At 42.3% G+C, this 17,471-nt stretch overlaps 1 protein-coding gene and 1 long non-coding RNA gene across 6 annotated transcripts in view; both read left to right on the top strand.

The window, feature by feature from the left end:
* Ntm (neurotrimin) overlaps positions 1-17,471 on the top strand; it is a 990,153-nt gene that overhangs the window by 903,528 nt on the left and 69,154 nt on the right. The gene's annotated exons all lie outside the window — the stretch shown is intronic.
* LOC120094318 (uncharacterized) lies at positions 48-16,978 on the top strand. The gene is made up of 2 exons (XR_005488621.2): positions 48-123; positions 2,291-16,978. It is a non-coding gene; the product is annotated as an uncharacterized LOC120094318 (long non-coding RNA).

Below are 17,471 nucleotides of genomic sequence, written 5' to 3'. Positions count from 1 at the left end.
ATGATGTAATAGAGGATTCCAGGGTTAGCAGGAACTGGCAGCCAGTGCAAGTGACTTTCACTGCACATTGCCTCTAACAAAGCCTTCCATCGTCTGTACCTTGAAACCAGTCTTAGAGCATATGTACGGAATATATGGTCTATCTTTTATTCATTATAGAGCTGGAATAATAATGATTTCCCTTTTTAAATTTAATCATGATTTTAAACAGGACAGAACTATCTTAAATTCATAGTATCTACCAAACTTCTATATATGTAATCTATTATGTATCATATATGTATCTATATATGTATGGATATGTATATCATATATATATATATGATTGTAACCATAATTAACTTGTTCATCCACCCACAAACATTTCTTTAACACCTACTAAGTTCAAGTGAAGCTAAAGAAGTGGATAGAAGGTGACAATGTATAGCACATGGTCCCTAACCTTGGGGATTTCATAAGTTAATAGAAGAAGGGAGCATGTATATCTCTTGGTGTATTATAGTTCTCTTTCTCTCTAGTCATAAAGGTTATTTTTTACTACTTTCCTTAAATGATCAACAAAGGAGAGAGTAGAGTCAAGCAAAAAGCTGGCGGTATCAACTGGATCTAATTTTGAAGTGATTATAAAAGTCTTCTTGGGAGATCTCCAATACAATCGCATGCCGGGCTCTTTGAGTTCCTGCTGTCAGAGCTAAGAAATACCAATGTGACTATTCCAACTCAATAATGGTTTTATGCACTTCAGAAAGTAGAGTTTTGTTCTCTACATAGAGGAATCCCTACATCTAGCTTCCTGGAGAAGCTATCCGCAGATCCTGCATTGTGGGGAGAAAAACATTATTTTGAAGAAGACTTGCCCCTGGATGTGTTCAAGCAACCCTAAGGAAGGGATCACACTGAAGGAAATCTGTTCAACGTAACTTGAGCAACACTGAGAGCTATGGGTAGAAGGCATAGGAGACAATAAAGAGGTGAACCAGAAGCAGAAGTCCAGGGATCAGAGAATCAAATGTGTTTCTGTCAGTGCCTTAAGAGATTTGCCATCTGGAACTGGAGCGGTAGCTAAGCAATGAATAGCATCTGTAGTTCTACAGAGGACCTAGGTTTAGTTTCCAGCACACACAGAATAATTGACGGCTCTCCATTACTACAGATCCAGAACATTCGATGCCCTCTTCTGGACTTGGTGGGCACAGAATACACAAAAGGACCAGACAGAAATTCAGGCAAATAGTCCATGTGCATAAAAACAAAATCATTAGAAACAAAGATACTGAGCAGGAAGGGAGGGAGGGAAGGAGAGAGGGAGAGAGGGAGAGAGGGAGGGAGGGAGGGAGGGAGGGAGGGAGAAAAAAGAAATTAGTTTTACAGAAACTCCAAACAAAACATAATATATGCATATTTCTACTTAGGTTCCTTTAAACTTATATATAATATGTTCCCCTTTTGGCATTCAAATAGTTGGTTACCAACCACATGACTATTGTTCTGGTGCCAATAAACCATTTTCATGGAATAGTAGCACGTGTTGGGTGAAGGGTAATAAGATTAGATATAATAATACGTAGTCCCCTCCCCTCCTAGCAATACAATTCTGTGATGTCAAGTTTCATAAGCCAAATTAACTAATGGGATATTTTCATCATTCGGCAGTAGCAAACAATCAGAATTACACAAAGATATGAGCGCAAATGCCTCTCCTTTTTAGGTAATTGGCTGTGTCCAGACATCCTCATCTCTTCCAAAGATAGACACATGTATCTCTGTAAATGAAGCTTGGATGATGAGTCATTTCCAACTCCCAATATCTTTCATAGTGATGGCAGCCTTTGACGCCTTCCTTAAGAGCCATCATGAAGATGCACACTTACTTTGCATATGTTTTGCATAAGCCGTGTATACATCAGTGTGCTTGGATGCACGGCTACTAACCACTCCTTGCACCTTGATTTCTAACACATTCATCAAACCCAATTGCCCATACACAGTACAATCCATTGATAGTATGCAGCATTCGGAAAGAAAAATGTAAACTAGCCTTTGTTGTGATGTGCACTCTCTCTCTTTCTTTCCCTTTGTGTGTGTGTGTGTGTGTGTGTGTGTGTGTGTGTGTGTGTGTGTGTGTGTTGTCTCTCTCCTTAGAGGCAAATTGCAGTGGGTAAAATCTGTATTATGTTATCAAATGCCATCGCGGAGCCTTCGCACAGATGCACCGTGGAGCTGCACAATAGATTGTCGTAGTTTGATGCCATCTCCTTGGTTACTTTTATCGTGTTTGTTTGTCTCACAGCTAAACAGCAGAATTCAAGCCCATCAGCAGGTGTCTATGTCCTTAGCCCCAAATCAACCATTTGTCTTCTTCCTGTATTTTTCAAGTGGAGCCTCCCTTCCTGCATTATTATCCTCCTGCAAGCTCTCCTGAAGGAAACTGCATCTGAACAATTAAAGGACATAGAACAAAATGACTGGGGTCTCTCTCTCTCTGGCTTCTCGGGAAATAAAAGATGGTCCTTAGTAAATTCTCCAGAGGGCTCTGCTTAGCACAAAGATGAGCAGAGTACAAGTGGAGAAAGGCAGTACCAGCAACGAACACGATATCATTTGTGCATCTCACGTGCCTCTCTATCCGCCATCCTTGTTATGGGGAGAGCCGAGAAGTCCCCTTCCCCTCTCCTTTTCCTCAGATGCTGGCTCCTCCTGTGCCTGTCTGACTGTGGCCTTTGGCCTGAGTATTCACTCGGTTTTAAAGTAAAGTAGGAGCGGCTACGAAATCTGTGAGATGCTTGGGATGACTCCACAAATTAAAACCTTTTATCAGCCTCTAATAGCTGCGCAAACTAATTATACTTTGGCCAAACTTTGCCAATGACTCCCTTGAGGTATTATTATAGAATTTTGAGCTTGAAAATGCGTCCCCATTCTGTCAACATCAGGTTGTTTCAGCTACAGGGAATGAGGCTCCAGCTCCTATTAGCTTCCATGGTGTGCTTTGCATAAACGGGGACATTTTACACATGGGTTGCAGGTACAGTAGCTGAGGGAACACCTCATACATAGGGTGATTTTCAGCACTGGGACTGCACAGAGAGGCTGTTTACAGAAAGAAAAGAAAAATGGCTGTGCCCTGAAATTTTTAGAAGCAGCTACAGGGCTCCTTTCCAATGGGTGAAGCAGTTCATTTGGTATCTACTTGTAGCAGCTTCTAATTTGGATGGACACCTAACTTTTCTTCCCTGTGCTCCCATTTCTTCATATGTGGAAGGAGAGAACTTACGATAAAAGAAAATAGTTCTCATAGAGCTTGACTAGAAGCCATTAGATCCTGGATTGTCAGAGAATTTGTGTTCACACACAATGAAGATTAAAAGCCAAGTGGTTCAAAACGGATGAATTTGTCAGTAAAAAACATTTATCCAACACGTACAGTAGGTGACATCTTTAGAGGTATGTGATGGCTGTCATTATTCCATGTGCCAATGAGTGCTTCTCGATATTGTGTAGCTGGTCTGAAGAGTCAAATCACTCCTCGGCAACCCCCTTCCCTTAAGCATGCGATTCCTTGAAATTATCTCCAAGAAGAATCAAGGTATGGCGCATCCCATGGCCCTAGGCTACCATTGTATCCGGGACTAGAAAATGAGGTAGGATTAAGCAAGCTGCTTAATTCCAAGGGCCGGGTGTGAGACCTTTATCATGACTGTTTGGATGTCATAGAGGTACCTAGGAAAACTGAATGGTGTAGGCCAATCATTCCCCTGGCCTGAATGTAAATGAATACATGGTAAGCAAGAGCTCTCAGAAGCTGTGGCCAGTACAGAGGCACAGTATTTGCAGGAAATGCTATGTTAGTACAGCACTCTGAGACAATGAGAAAATTATATTATGGTAGATGCATAGGCCAGTGATGCAAAGCCTTATGTTTATTATGAAGTGCCATACATTGTGTGCTAAAAAGATCACTTTTTATTTATATGAGCATCACCACCAACATTTAAGTGATGGCTTGCCTTATGGCTGCGGGGTCACTAGGTGATGCAAATTCTCAACTACATCAAAGGATCTCATCCTCTTAGGGCAGTGTGTTGATCGCCACCCAGAACTGACCATCTACCCTACTCTGTGCCTAGTCCTGAGCCGCTGATGGAAGGAAGAAACCGAGATGTCAGAGGAATGGGGTTTGCTCTTCTCAGTAGTCAGAGGAAAGTTAGTCATTAGCTTAACTATACATATACCTCTTAGTCCTGCCCATTGCCCTTGTAGGACCACAGCAGAGGCAGGTACACAGCCAGGGTTCAGGTCCTTATTTCAGCAAAGGATCTCCTGGTTCTTTTTTTTTTTTTTTTTTTTTTTTGTCTCTGCCATCTGCCAGCCCATCTCGTGCACTCCCATGATAGGCTAAGCAGATTCTTGACTTCTTTCCAGTTGTCACTAATTACACTGCAGATCTGTAAATCATGCCAGGCCTGCGCTGACAGGGAGGGGGATTGGTCCTCTGCCTTGCTGAGCTCAGGGCTCCTGGGCATACCCACAGCAAGCATCCCCAAGGTAGATGCTGAGGGCAAAGGGATGCTGAGTCACGTGGTGACCCAGGCCCTGCATGTGTATGCATAGCCTAGTCCCAGGTCTCAGGCAGTATAAACCCTGTCTGGAAGAATTTAGTTGTTCTGCTTCTGCCTGTGGGCTTTTATTGCTGTTTGGATAGCTGGAAGGCAGAGCAGGGCGGGTTTCACCTGGGAGATGTTGTTACTATTGCTTCCGGTAGTTTGACGAAGATGGAACCGTATACCTCCAATGTAGTCAAATAATAAAAGAGATTAATTATTTCTAAGACAGGGTATGCAAATCTGTGTGTTAAAGTGTACCATGGGTGATTTAGATAAGAGTATCTTCACTTAAAGAATTTCTTGATACTTGATACTTGATTGTGGGTTTCAGCTCCTCAATGATCAGTTCCAGTTTCTGCACCGAGAAGTGGCTTTCTCTTTTCCCTTATCTCTTTCTCTTTTTTAACTTTGCTGTTTTGGTGAGGATACATGGTCCTTTGATTAGAACCGTGCTATCCTATGTGTGCATGAAAGTCACGTGTACAGTCTGGGTGAATAGATCCCTAGCTGGCACTTGGAGAAAGCGGGTGCCCACTTGGAGTTCTGCAACCAGAGTGTCATGGGCTGAGGGGTTGCCCCCGGTAGCCCTAGCCACAAGTCTCCTAGCCAAGCTCGCTCACTGCGCAGATTGCTGGCTAATGGGGTGGAGCTAGCTGAAGTGCCTCCTATTAATGGAGCAGAATATAAACAGAATAAAGGCTTCATTTCGCAGGCTGTGGTTTCATTATTAATATACTTTCCAGTTCACAGGTTGTACGTTTGTGCCCATGTTTTCTCAGCTGGTGTAATCTGTGGCTCAGGGTGAGAACAGTCATAAAATTTTCATTTCCAGTTGAATGTGCATCCAATTCGCCGTGAAATGTTCTATCTGTCGTGAATATTAAGTGCACTGAAGCAATGGCTGCTGGATTAGGTAAAGAAGCTCACGGCCCCTCCCAGACCTGGCAGGGCCCAGGCATGTTCTGGAGCATGGGTGAGGACGTTTATGGAGAAACAGTAGTCTGCGGCCATGTCCAGGAGCTAGGCAGAAGGAGAGAAGGAGAGGAAGTATGTTCCAAAGGGTGCAGAACTGACAAGAATACCAGTGCAGAGAGCACTTTGGGCCAGAAGAGGAAAACAACTAGATACTCAAGTACAGAGATGCAGAATGCCTGAATATAGGTGAAGAGGGAGGCAGTTGCCTAGGTGAGAGCCAGCCCAGGAGGGCGCATAGTTGTCAGCATGAGAGAAAGCAGACAGAATACTCTATGCACAGGGCCTTTTTAGTCACATCAATAGCATTGTGAGGTGAACAGAGTGCTGTTGGTCACAGACAGACTGTGAGCAGCCACGGCTGAGAGAGCTTCTATGGGATGTCCTCCAGGCCTCCTGCAGGGCTAGAGTGGCATGGGGACTCTGTCCAAAGAACAAATGCGGTTTGCTGTAGCTGGCCACCCATGGGCATTCACCTGCCAGCGCCAACTCACTGTCTGCACTCAGCAGGACATGAGCTCTGCTCAGTAACTCCTTGATCTCTTCTGTCTTAGAATTTGTGAACCTTTGTCAGTCTCCCAGCTAAGACCCACTCAGTGCTCCCTGGAGGAGCTGAAGCAACAGAGGGAGAACTCTTGTGCTCAGTGGACCTTTTCTTCCTAAACTCTACCTTGGGTCCCGGTGCCCCCACTCCCTAAACTGGAAAAGTTTAATGTGAAATTTACCCCATGCTGGAGGGAAATAAGGCAAATAGGAAGAAGTGAAGCAAGAAGAAGTCAGCAGCCCAGACACCAACTTTGATTTCTTCGAGCCAAATTGCTAAGTCAGCCAGGTGGTCCCAGATGAACTTCCAACCCAGGCAGAAAATTTCCAGCCCCACGAATATGTACATGTGTGTATGTGTGCATCTGAATGCATGCCCACAGTGCCATCTATAAAGTTGAGCCTATATGTGGTCTTTGGCTGTTTGCACTGGGAGTTCATAACAGCTCAGTGATAGCCAACAGAATTTCCCATTTTTGATCAAGAGACACAGTACAGGAATAAGTTAAGAGGCTGCTCCAAGGTCACAAGCTGGAACCCTTGGTGGAAGCAGAACAGAAATCCCCTATTCTGAATTGGAGGCTTGTGCCCCATACACAGCTGTTAATATACAACTTCATATTTGTGGTTTCTGACTGTTTGGCTTTGGGCACTACAAAGAGACTTTTGTAAGTCTGAATTATACACCTGCTTAGGAGAGGGAATAGTGGGGAGAGAAGGTTCAAATGAGCTGGATCTAGACAGCAAGGTGGTCAAAGATTCACAACTTATCATGATCCTCTCTGAGCACAGGTAGTTCTGCTCCGAAGGGATAGCTTATCTGCTGTTCACTTCATCTTTCCTCATGCCTTTTTCATTTCTGCTTACTTGAAGCACCAAAAGGTTCTTGCAGACCAGCCCACCTGGCTCACAGCGTACCCAGGAGCCCCTGCATTTGCCCTGATGCCCTACATAGCCCAAACTTCGTTTTCAAAAGGCCCCCAGGAAGATTCCATGCATTCATGCTCCCCCACAAGCCCTTTCCTCTGCTGAGAGAGCGCTCCATCTGTATTTGTTATGTCTCCATTTCTCTGATTATAACTATGACCAGAACATCTCATAAAAGAAAGCATTTAACTGGGCGTTCAGTTCCAGTGGACAAAAGGCCATGATGGCAGAGCCAAGACATGGTGGCAGGATCAGCTCAGAGATCACATCTCTAACTGTAAGCAGGACTCAGGGAAGGAATCCACAAGGAATGGGAGTTTTTTGAAACCTGAAATCCTGCCTCAGGTGACATACTTTCTCCAACAAGGCCATGCCTCGTAATAATTCCCCAATAACCACCAATGGGGGAGCAAGTATTCAAATAGCTGAGGCTTGTGGAGGGACATCTCATTCAAAACAAAACAGCAACTTTCCCCATGGCTCAAACCACAGGTTACTCATGAAGCCTTCACCCCTTCACTCATGCAATCGATTTTTCCCCCCTAAGAATCTTTCCTAGAATCTATTTGCAGGTTCCAAAGCATGTGTCTTCCTCCTTAGTTTTCTGGAAACTCCACGTGGATACATGTCAGTCTTGCACACAGACACCAGACTAGACAAACGTGAATTCCAGTGCCCACACTGGCCACTCACCAGCTCTGAGAATCTCGTTGAAGCCTACAGCTCACCTTAGTCTTGCTTTGCTCATCTCTAAAATGGGATTGGTTACCTTAGAAGGAGTTGGTAAGAAGCCGAAGAAGAGAAGTAAGCAACAGAACGCTTAGTGCTTGGTAAACGCAGGCTCTCTTGTCTTCAGTAAGGGTCTCTTTTCTATAAGAACTGCTTATTGCCTGGATACATGAATCCTGATTGATGGAATGATTGTCAACTTGCAAGCTCCCATGAAGAGATTCTGGAGGTAAAGAAGGAAAGATGTGGGGAAGCAAATAGGGCAGTAGCAGTGGGGCTTCTGCGGTGTCCTAAATTCAAAAGTAAATTAAAACCTTTTAATTACAGATTTAGTAGTTCTGCCCTTTGCACATTCTTCCCACTGTTTCTCTCTAGATCTCTCATCCTCTTTGCTTTTTTTTTAACCTTTTTTCATTCCTGTTTATTTGCCCTGTATATAAGTTCAGGCACACGTCCTCTCCAGTGCTTATGCGTGAGTTATTCTGTTGTCTCTGTTGTCAGTTTCCCAGGGATCAAGCATATGGTCATCAGGCTTGGCTGAAAGCGCCACTACCTGCTGAGCCATCTTACTGACCCTCCCTCTCTCTCTAATATTTGATTCTTCAATTTATTGGATGTGAAAATTCAGCAGACATTCGCCACCTCATTAAGCATTACCACCTGTGTTCTCTTAACCTTGAATTAAGAAATATTAACCCCTGGAAAACAGTTCCTTCTAGTGCTTAAACCTGGGAAGTCTCCAAGCTCCTTACCCTCTCTGCCCAGACTCTAGAGAAGGCAGAAGGTAGCATCCGATGGCCATGGCCCAAAGCATCTAAACACAGGAGGGAATGGAGCAATTCGGAGGAGGTTCTCTTAAAATTCACATGCGGTTGAATCTTCCTGTTTTACCCTGGGTCCTCGGAACTCCTGCCCTGAAGCTGCATTCAAAATAAATTCCACCAGTATCCCATTCTCAGGGAGAGATGGGAGAAAACGGCGGTGCATCCTTCTGCTGGCTTGTCACTGTAGAGTTGAGATAATAATAGTCTTTTTCTGATCCCCTGAACTTTCCCATCTGCTTCATAAAACAATGGCAATTTTTCCCTTGCTCTGTCTTCCTCTCTCTCTTTTATTTTTATCCTCCTACACTATAATTTAAAACTGTGGCAGTGCTATAGCCCTTGAGGTTTTTTTTTTCCTTTCTTTCCCCTTGCTTTAATACATGACTGTTATTTAAAATGGCCTTTCATGTGAGCAGCAGGAGGCCGCCTGGGTAGACACTGCTTCTTGCTTTCAGCTGGGAGGGTAGGCCAGTCAGCTACTGTTCTAGCCAAGGATCCCTGTTCTCTTCTCAACTGCCCGGAAAATCACAAGTTTTATCTGCTTTTTCTTCCAAGGCGGTTGTGCAAAAGGAACTCAAGGAACCGAAGAACGGTAGATGCCCTTGCCCTTCAAATGACCAGCCTGTGAAGCAGATGGCCCCAGGGACTCCACCTGGTTCCAGGTTCCAATCAAGGAACTTCAGTTAAATACAGTAAATTCTGTGCAGAGTAAATGCTAAGGGATTGTCCACACTGTTAGCCATCAGCATGGAGACTTCCAGCTTGATTGTTGTTAGGCAGGCTTTCTCTTGGTAGCTCTTGTCAGTCACACACAGCATCCAGGGGTATCTATCTGTTTCAGCTGATGGCTGTACAAAGGAGAGAGTGATGGTTAGGCTCCTTCCCCAGGGGAATACCATCTATTTCAGGGAACAGAAGAGTTATTTTCCATACCTTCACATCCATGCCCAGACCTTCACAACCTTCTGAGTATGGTCAGCAACTACCTAGGGCTCTGTCTTTTGACCTCTCTACTGGAGATTTCTACATAGTCTCTGTCCATCAGTACAGCTCCATGTGTGCGCCTGTAGCTCCCAGAACACACTGGACGTATTTAGATTCTGTCCCCCCACTTTCTGTAAAGGTTCATTGGACTAGTTGGATATTCCCGATGGGCTACATGAAGGAACATAGCCATTCAAACTTTGGGGGCCACCCTGGGCTCAAGACTAGAAAACTATGCATGTTCATTGTGGAAGAGTGTGGGAGCTAGGTAGATAAAAGTGTCATTTGTGGAAGTAAGTGAACATGTAAGAGTGAGTATGGATGTTGGGTGTGAGTAGATGGGTATGATGTATATGTGGATGTTCCACATGAGAACACATTGCTTATATCAAATATAACTTTGATTGTGTCTTTTAATAAATATGTGAGGGGTATGTGTACGCACATCTCTCTCTCTCTCTCTCTCTCTCTCTCTCTCTCTCTGTGTGTGTGTGTGTGTTTGTGTGTGTGAAGTGCGCATGTATTCTCTTGCTAGTTGAAGAAATGGCTCCTGGGAAAATGGTTTCTGCTGGGATGAAATGATCCTGACGTTTATTTGACTCCTTCCAGAGTTGTTCCGAGGTTGTTCCTTGGTTGTGCTATCCCAAAAGGATTGGCAACAGGCAACATGTTTGGGGGAGCTATTTTCTCTTGTCAGCCTTTCTCTACAGCCTCTTTTGGAACTCTCCCCCTCTCTCTCTTCTTGTGAACATCTGAAATGGTCCCTGAAACCATGTAGACTCATGACATAAGAGAGAAGGTGCAGAGTTAAGTGTAGTGATTCCCTCCTGAAAGTGACATGTAGCTTCACAGTGATGCAAGTGGAGGCTGCAGACATGGCCAGGCAGTGCTGTGACCAGAGTCTTCACTCTAGCCTGTCTCAATGGCAAGACAACACCACATTAAGGTACCATTCCTTATGTATTTATCACATTCCAAGGACCTCATGTCTCCCTGAGTCTTACCCTTTCCATCCGATATTGATTTCTTCTTCCAAGATTCTTACTGTGAGCATTCCTCTGCTGGACCTTGGTAGGTAGCGTGTTTTCTCCACTGTCAGAATGAAAATGTCATATGTACCCCGATTCTGAAAGACCCCTTTGATGGGTATAGAATGTTCAGTTCTAAGTTACCTCTTCTAGCTAAGTGGCCTCCTGGCTGTTCTCCCTGCTCTCAATGAGGCAGCTGTCAATGTGAAGTTGGCTTTCATTAAAGTTATCTGCACACACACAGCTCACTCCCCTTGTCACTTTTCTGATTGTTTTTCCTCTGGTTTTTGGATTTTTGAATGTGTACTGTGCTATGCTTAGTTATACACACCTTTGCTGGTTTTCATTTTGTTTCACATTTGTTGGTGTTTCTTGAATCTCTACGTTGATGTATTTTATAGGTTCTGAAACTTCTGAGCCTTGATCACTTGTGATATGGCCTCCTGATTCTTTATCCCTGTCCCATTTGAGCCTGCTTTCTAAGTGTGGGACAGACTTGCCATTCCCAGGCCTCTTACCCACATGCGTCAGCATCCTCCATCTCTGTGTGGCTGTATCCTGCTTGATGCTTGTCTTGCTCAGCTCACAGCGGGTGTCTAGAACTGAGTTACCATCCGTTAAACCTATCCACTGACTTATGTTTTAATTGCATATTAATTTCATCAATGTGATGCATACTTATGCTGCTGTCTAATATTTTATTTAAATTTATTGTAAATATTTACTATTATTTGATATGTACTGGGCTCAGAGTGCCCCCAAGTCTGGCGAAAGCTCCTGCATGCAACATAATAACCCTAGTTGGTGTTCTGGAACCCATGTATTAAGGTAGATGGAGAAAACCAATTCTACATTGCTATTATATGACCCCTGCCTGTGAGCCCTGGGTAGCGCACAACAAATACTCACAGACAATAACAATAAATTTAAAAAAATAGTAACATGTGTGTACTGATTTCTAGTCATTCTATTTTCAGTGTTTCTGCCAACGTGCTAACCTTTGTATGTCTTTACATTAAGATTTTAATGTCTTTCCTTTGATTTCTTTAAAATAGTGGTAGTTGGTGTCTGTTCTACCCCACATCTTCTTTAGAAGACATGTAGCTTGCTTTCCTTGGTCTTGGTATCATTTTTCTGTGACTACTCTTTATTTGAATTAATTTTTTTGCTTTGTGAAGATCATTGTATTAAAAAACAAAATTAGTTCGATGCCTCTGATGAAAGGACGAGCCTTCCTTTCAATACCATTGTATTTGTTTCTGCAGGGTGACTGGAACAGTTGCTATTTAGAACCACTTGAAACTAAATTACACCTTTTCTCCTTCCCCTTACAGCCCAGGTCATCCAAACTATAAGACAATTTTTTGAACAGGATGTTCATCTCTGAGCGTCCTCTCATCTGGGGCTATAGCATCCTGGACTCTTCATTTATTATAAGAAGTTTTTCCTATTAGACATTCCACTTCAATGTGGTCTTGTGCTTTTTGATTCCTGTTCTCTTGGCCTGGGGGCTTGCTAAACAAGATGGAAAGTGTCTGACTCAGAGTGCCCTCAAGTCTGAGGCAAGTTGCTGTGTGTATTTCCTTCTGTAGCTTCTAGCATTTTCTGCACTCGGAAGGAAGCTCCTCTTTGGTGTTTTTCAGGGGGATGTAAATTGCATAGTTCATTTACTGTCAAATTGAGGTTACCTGAGTGACCCATATATCTTTTCAGGAAGTGACAAGAGATGCTCTCGTAAACCACAGATCACTTCACCTCTCTAGTCACAGGCTGGAACATCCTATGTGCTGTTGGTTGTACTTGAGGCAAAGAACAAGGCATTGACGGTTTAACAGATGGTATCGTTCTGTGTCTCAGTTTCTTTGGATGTGAAATGAGGTCAAAAGTCTGTACTGTCCACCGCACAGAGTCACTGTGAAACTCAAATAGAACCACCAATTCTCGGATTTTAACTGATTCAATAGTACATACAGAAATGTCAAAGTGGAGAACCAGCCCACATTTCCTTGGACTTTGCTGCTCTTCAGCACCAATGAGATAAAAAATGAACCATGCAGTCAGGTGGGGCAAGACGTTCTAGTGCCTCTGGCCCCACCTGTGAGAGCAGATTTCCAGCTGGAGACATGTACTGTGAAGAACTCACATTTTGTCTGACCTGTCTTGAACCAGTGTCACATGACCACTGTGAATCAGGAGGCTGATGTCTTCTAGATGGAGTGTCTATAAAGCAGATTCCTCTTCGGAGTCTGAATTCTTCATCTAGAAACCCTAAGCCACCATGCTCTTCTTCCTTCCTAACCCTGACCCAGGGCTGCCTACTGGAGTCAGTTAAACTTAGACTGACTTCTTTTTTCTGATCTTTATTTTAACATTTATTTCCTGAAAGAAAAACAATTGGAAGTCTATCTAAAAATCAGCCCTTGGACTCATTTTCCTATGGGTACTTCTTGTTCTTTTCCTTTTAGTTATTTGTGACAGACAACAGACATCATACAACAAATATTGAACTTGATGAGTTAGCCTGCAGGCAAAAGCAGCAGCCAAATGCAGGGTTGAATGCAGAAACCTGGTTAGTCTACCTTGACATCTGAGGCTGAGATACATCTCTCCAGACAGTAGAGAGTTCTAGAAAATAAAAAAGATAGAAAGGGAGTAATATTGTGGTGAGTGAGGAGGAAGAAATAAAAGGTCAAGTATAGAGGATAGTTTCCTATCTAGGAAGAAGGTCGGAAGGAGCATGTGACCTTGGGTGTTATAAGTGACAGGAGATGGTCAGAAGGATATGAGGCTGAGGTGATTTTGTATGAGATTTTCTATTCAGAAGATTAAGAGAGTTCCTCCAGGGGTTGGGGATTTAGCTCAGTGGTAGAGCGCTTGCCTAGCAAGCACAAGGCCCTGGGTTTGGTCCTCAGCTCCGGGGGGAAAAAAAAAGAGAGCAAGAGAGAGTTCCCCCAAGTTATGTTCATTTTAACAGCAACAGGATTGGTCAATAAACATATCCGGTCAAGGTACAAATACTATTGCCAAGCAACAATGAGTCTCCCAGGACAGTCCACACTTCAGATGAGCGATAATTATCTATGACGACTTGGCTGCACCATAAGTAGTTATCTCTTGGGAGGCAAGTTCCTCCTTTCCAGGGATGATAGGGATAAGGACTTCTGGTGAAACCACTGTGTAGGACCCGATCTGGACAATGATGGAATCATATATTGGCCAAACCTGCTTAATTATGGATACCTGTTACATCCTGCCACTGTTCTTCCTCTGTTTAAACAGAACACTCACATCAGAATCTCGAAGGTAGACTTGGGGTCATCAGTTAATCTAGCATCCTTCCTGTTGTGGTTGCATTAATTAAATTTCCTCATTTCTTTAGTTAGCGTTTGGTACTGGTGGTCAAGCCTAGTTTTCTGGGGCTGCTAGAAGCAGAGTGTTTGCTTGCAAGTTAAGTAATAAAGCTGTTGTAGCTTTGGGACACTCCTTGGATCGATTATTTGTGGAAAAGAAGTCCTTACACAGATGCATACATGAGTGCTTTCACCCTTGATAAAATAAATGTCTTTTGTATACACTGTCATTTCTGAAGTTGTGTTCAGAGAAGCAATGATAATTTTGAGGAGAAAAGATACTCCTATAGGGAGAAAGATTCAGGTTTGCCAATATGTTTAGGAAAGCACGTGTGTTCCATGCTATTTCATTATCTACGACACATACAATGTATGCAGGATTCTAAATTGTCCAGCATGTCATGTCCCAAATCCAGAGTTTTCTCCAACATCTTGACAAAGTCTTCTTTTCTTAGAATACTGACCACAAAGATATCTTGCAGGACACTAACAGTTTGAGGAAAATATTCTTTCTATATCACATGGCTCTGTCTTATTTCTGCTATTCAGAGAATTTCTATATAATATATTTTCACAGCAGTGCCCAAGAGCAAAACTCTCTTCCTAGGACACATCCCCAGGGTTTAGCAGCTGACTCTATCTGCTGATGATAATGACTGTGGTTTACCTAGGGCTGTTGAATCTCTTGTGTGTTTTTCCCATGAGCTACCTCTGATTCTCCTGATGATCCTAGGGGATAGATATAACATTCTTCTCAGACTTCAACAAGAAGATGAAGTCATTCTTATTAAAACATCAGCCTGAGACATGCAGCCACACCAGGACTGAGGCACAGTCTGTTGAACATAGTGTTTATGTCTACCATAGAACATTTATTAAACAGGGTCTCTGCACAAAGTGAAAACTAGGTTGAAAAGCGAATAAATTGTAACACACACACACACAAACACACACACACAATTTAATTTATTCTTTTTTAGCTCCACAGATAACTTTAAAAATCATCAAGTTCATATTTTTTCTTTTATCGCATTTGCAAATAACATACACGAGACCTTGAGGAAGGGAAATGACTTCCTCATGATCCTGTGGCCAGCTGGTTTCTGAGTTTATACCTTCACCCATTTCCCGGGCTCTCATAAAGAACTGATTTCATGCATGATAAAACGATGTGGCTACATTATAGTCAGTCAAATCTTCAGACTTGGCTTTAGTCATGTTTCTTAGTCTCATGACTCAATAAACCTGAACCTCTTCTCTTCCAAGAGACTGGCTGTCACCAAGGTGTTAGCCTAATAGGTAGAAGATTCAGCTGTACACACAGGGGTTCATGGAAAATGAGGCCTGCCTTCCTGTCTGCTGAAAACCTAGCAAAATAATTAGAAATAGGAGGGTGCAAGTCGAGTTAGCACGCCAGATTTCCAAAATTTGTTCAAATGCAGAATCTGGAGAAGCAATACAGGCATTGAAAGCTTGACTGCAAATTTAGGGCAAGGAGAAGCTGGAAGATATCTCCCTGCATTGGGCCCAGGATCCTTTGCCTTCCAGACTCCTGCCTTCAGCCCACCATCTCCTCGACTGGAACCCTTAACTCAGTCTGGCAGCCAGGCTGTACTAGCTCCCAGCCTCTGTGACAGACTGTGCTCAACTCAGCCCCAGCAAAACTGACAGTCTCATCAGCCCCGCCCCTTCACAAGGAGGATCACATCTTTTCCACCTCCCTGCACCTCTTGCTTGCTTTTTAAAAAAAATTGTTGTAAATTGACAATTTGTAATTGTATGAATTTATAGGGTACAAAATGATGTTATGATTTATGAATACAATGTGGAATAATTAAATCAAGCTAGTTAGCATATCCATCACTTTATATACTTAACATTTTTTTTGTTATGAGATTGTTTGAAATTTACTCTTAGGAATTTTGAAATGTACAATACTCTATTATTAACTGTATTCATCATGCTGTGTAATAGAACTCAGAATTAAGGAAAACATTAACATATTCCTCCCCTCTTTTCCCAACTATCTTCTCACTCCTCTTTTCAATGTCTTTAAATGCCTAACTCCTCTCCACTGCTATGAATTCAGTCCTTTAGGATAGCACACATAAGTGAAAGCACATGGTATTTGTTCTTCTCTGCCTGGCTTATGTGGCTTAGCATATTGCTCTGCAGTTTCCTCTGTCAGAAATAACAGAATTTCATTCATTTTCAAGTCTGAATATTGTTTCATTGTGTATATATGCCACAATCTTTATTGTCTCATCTTTTCAACAACACTGGATTACCCATAATGTGGCTATTGTGTATGGCCCCGAAATGACCATCCCATTACATGAGAAAAGTTATTTGACAAAAGCTGACATCATTGAATGAACAAAAAGTCCCAACTAATTATGTATATGGGATATGTAAAGCATAATATCACAATAGATAGGAAATCTGAGGATAACATTATTTTCACTGGACAAAATTCAAAATATTTCCTCTGAGATCAAGAGAACAGGGCAGGGAATACGTTGAAGTTGCAGAATAAAACCTCAATACACAAAATATGTAGCAATTGGCTATGCAAAACCAGAACCAGGAGATTAATTTGATTTATGATAGCCAAAAAGAATGAACTGCTTAGAAATAAAATTAACAAGGAGGTAAAAGACCCATGTATTGGAAGTTGTACGATGTTAAGAAAAGGTGCTGAAGAAGATACAAATAGATGTCTATGGATTAGAAAGAATAATATTTAGACTTTTAAATATTCCACTTTGTTTTATAGAAATAGGAGTATATAAATTCACAAAGAATAACAACATAAAAATGCAAATATCTATGTCACTTATGAAATAAAAGAGCAAGTTGAAAAGCATTTTACACCCTTATCTCCAGCTATATGAGAAATGGATTAAATTAGTCTGATACCTTTAAAAAGTGTACACATAAACAAATGGAACAGAAGAAGGAGCTCAAGAAGGAAACATGACCATGGTATTGTGGTAAAGGTTAATTGTCAACCAGAATCCAGAATCGCCTAAAAGGTCAGCAACTGGTGGATTATCAGATGGTATTCATTGAGGTAGGATGGAAAAGTTGCCCACTGTGGGTAGTGCCATTCTGTAGGTAGGAATTCGGAGCTGTATAAAATGGAAAAAGCAAGATGCCCACTGCTTCTTTTATTTACATTTATTTTTAATTATATGTATGTGTGGCAGTATATGTAGGGTTATGTGAGTGTTAGGAATTCATTTGGAATCCCCTGCAAAAATCTGTACAAGCTCTTAAATGCTAACCCACCTGTAGAGTGCCCCCTGTGCTCCTTGACTGCAGACACATTGTGAGCAGGTTCTTGACTTTCATGGGACTCTATGCTAAAATAAAACTTTTCAGAATCTGAATTTTTCAGAACATCTTACCATAGTAAGAGGAAAAGAAACTAAGACAAATGCCAAGAATATACATTGAAATAAGCAGCCGTAAAATATTTTCTTCTAGATTCCATGACGTCACCTGCTA

This window comes from Rattus norvegicus, chromosome 8 (genome assembly GCF_036323735.1).
Source record: "Rattus norvegicus strain BN/NHsdMcwi chromosome 8, GRCr8, whole genome shotgun sequence".
NCBI lineage: Eukaryota > Metazoa > Chordata > Mammalia > Rodentia > Muridae > Rattus > Rattus norvegicus.
This window is presented reverse-complemented; position numbering and strand designations above follow the sequence as displayed.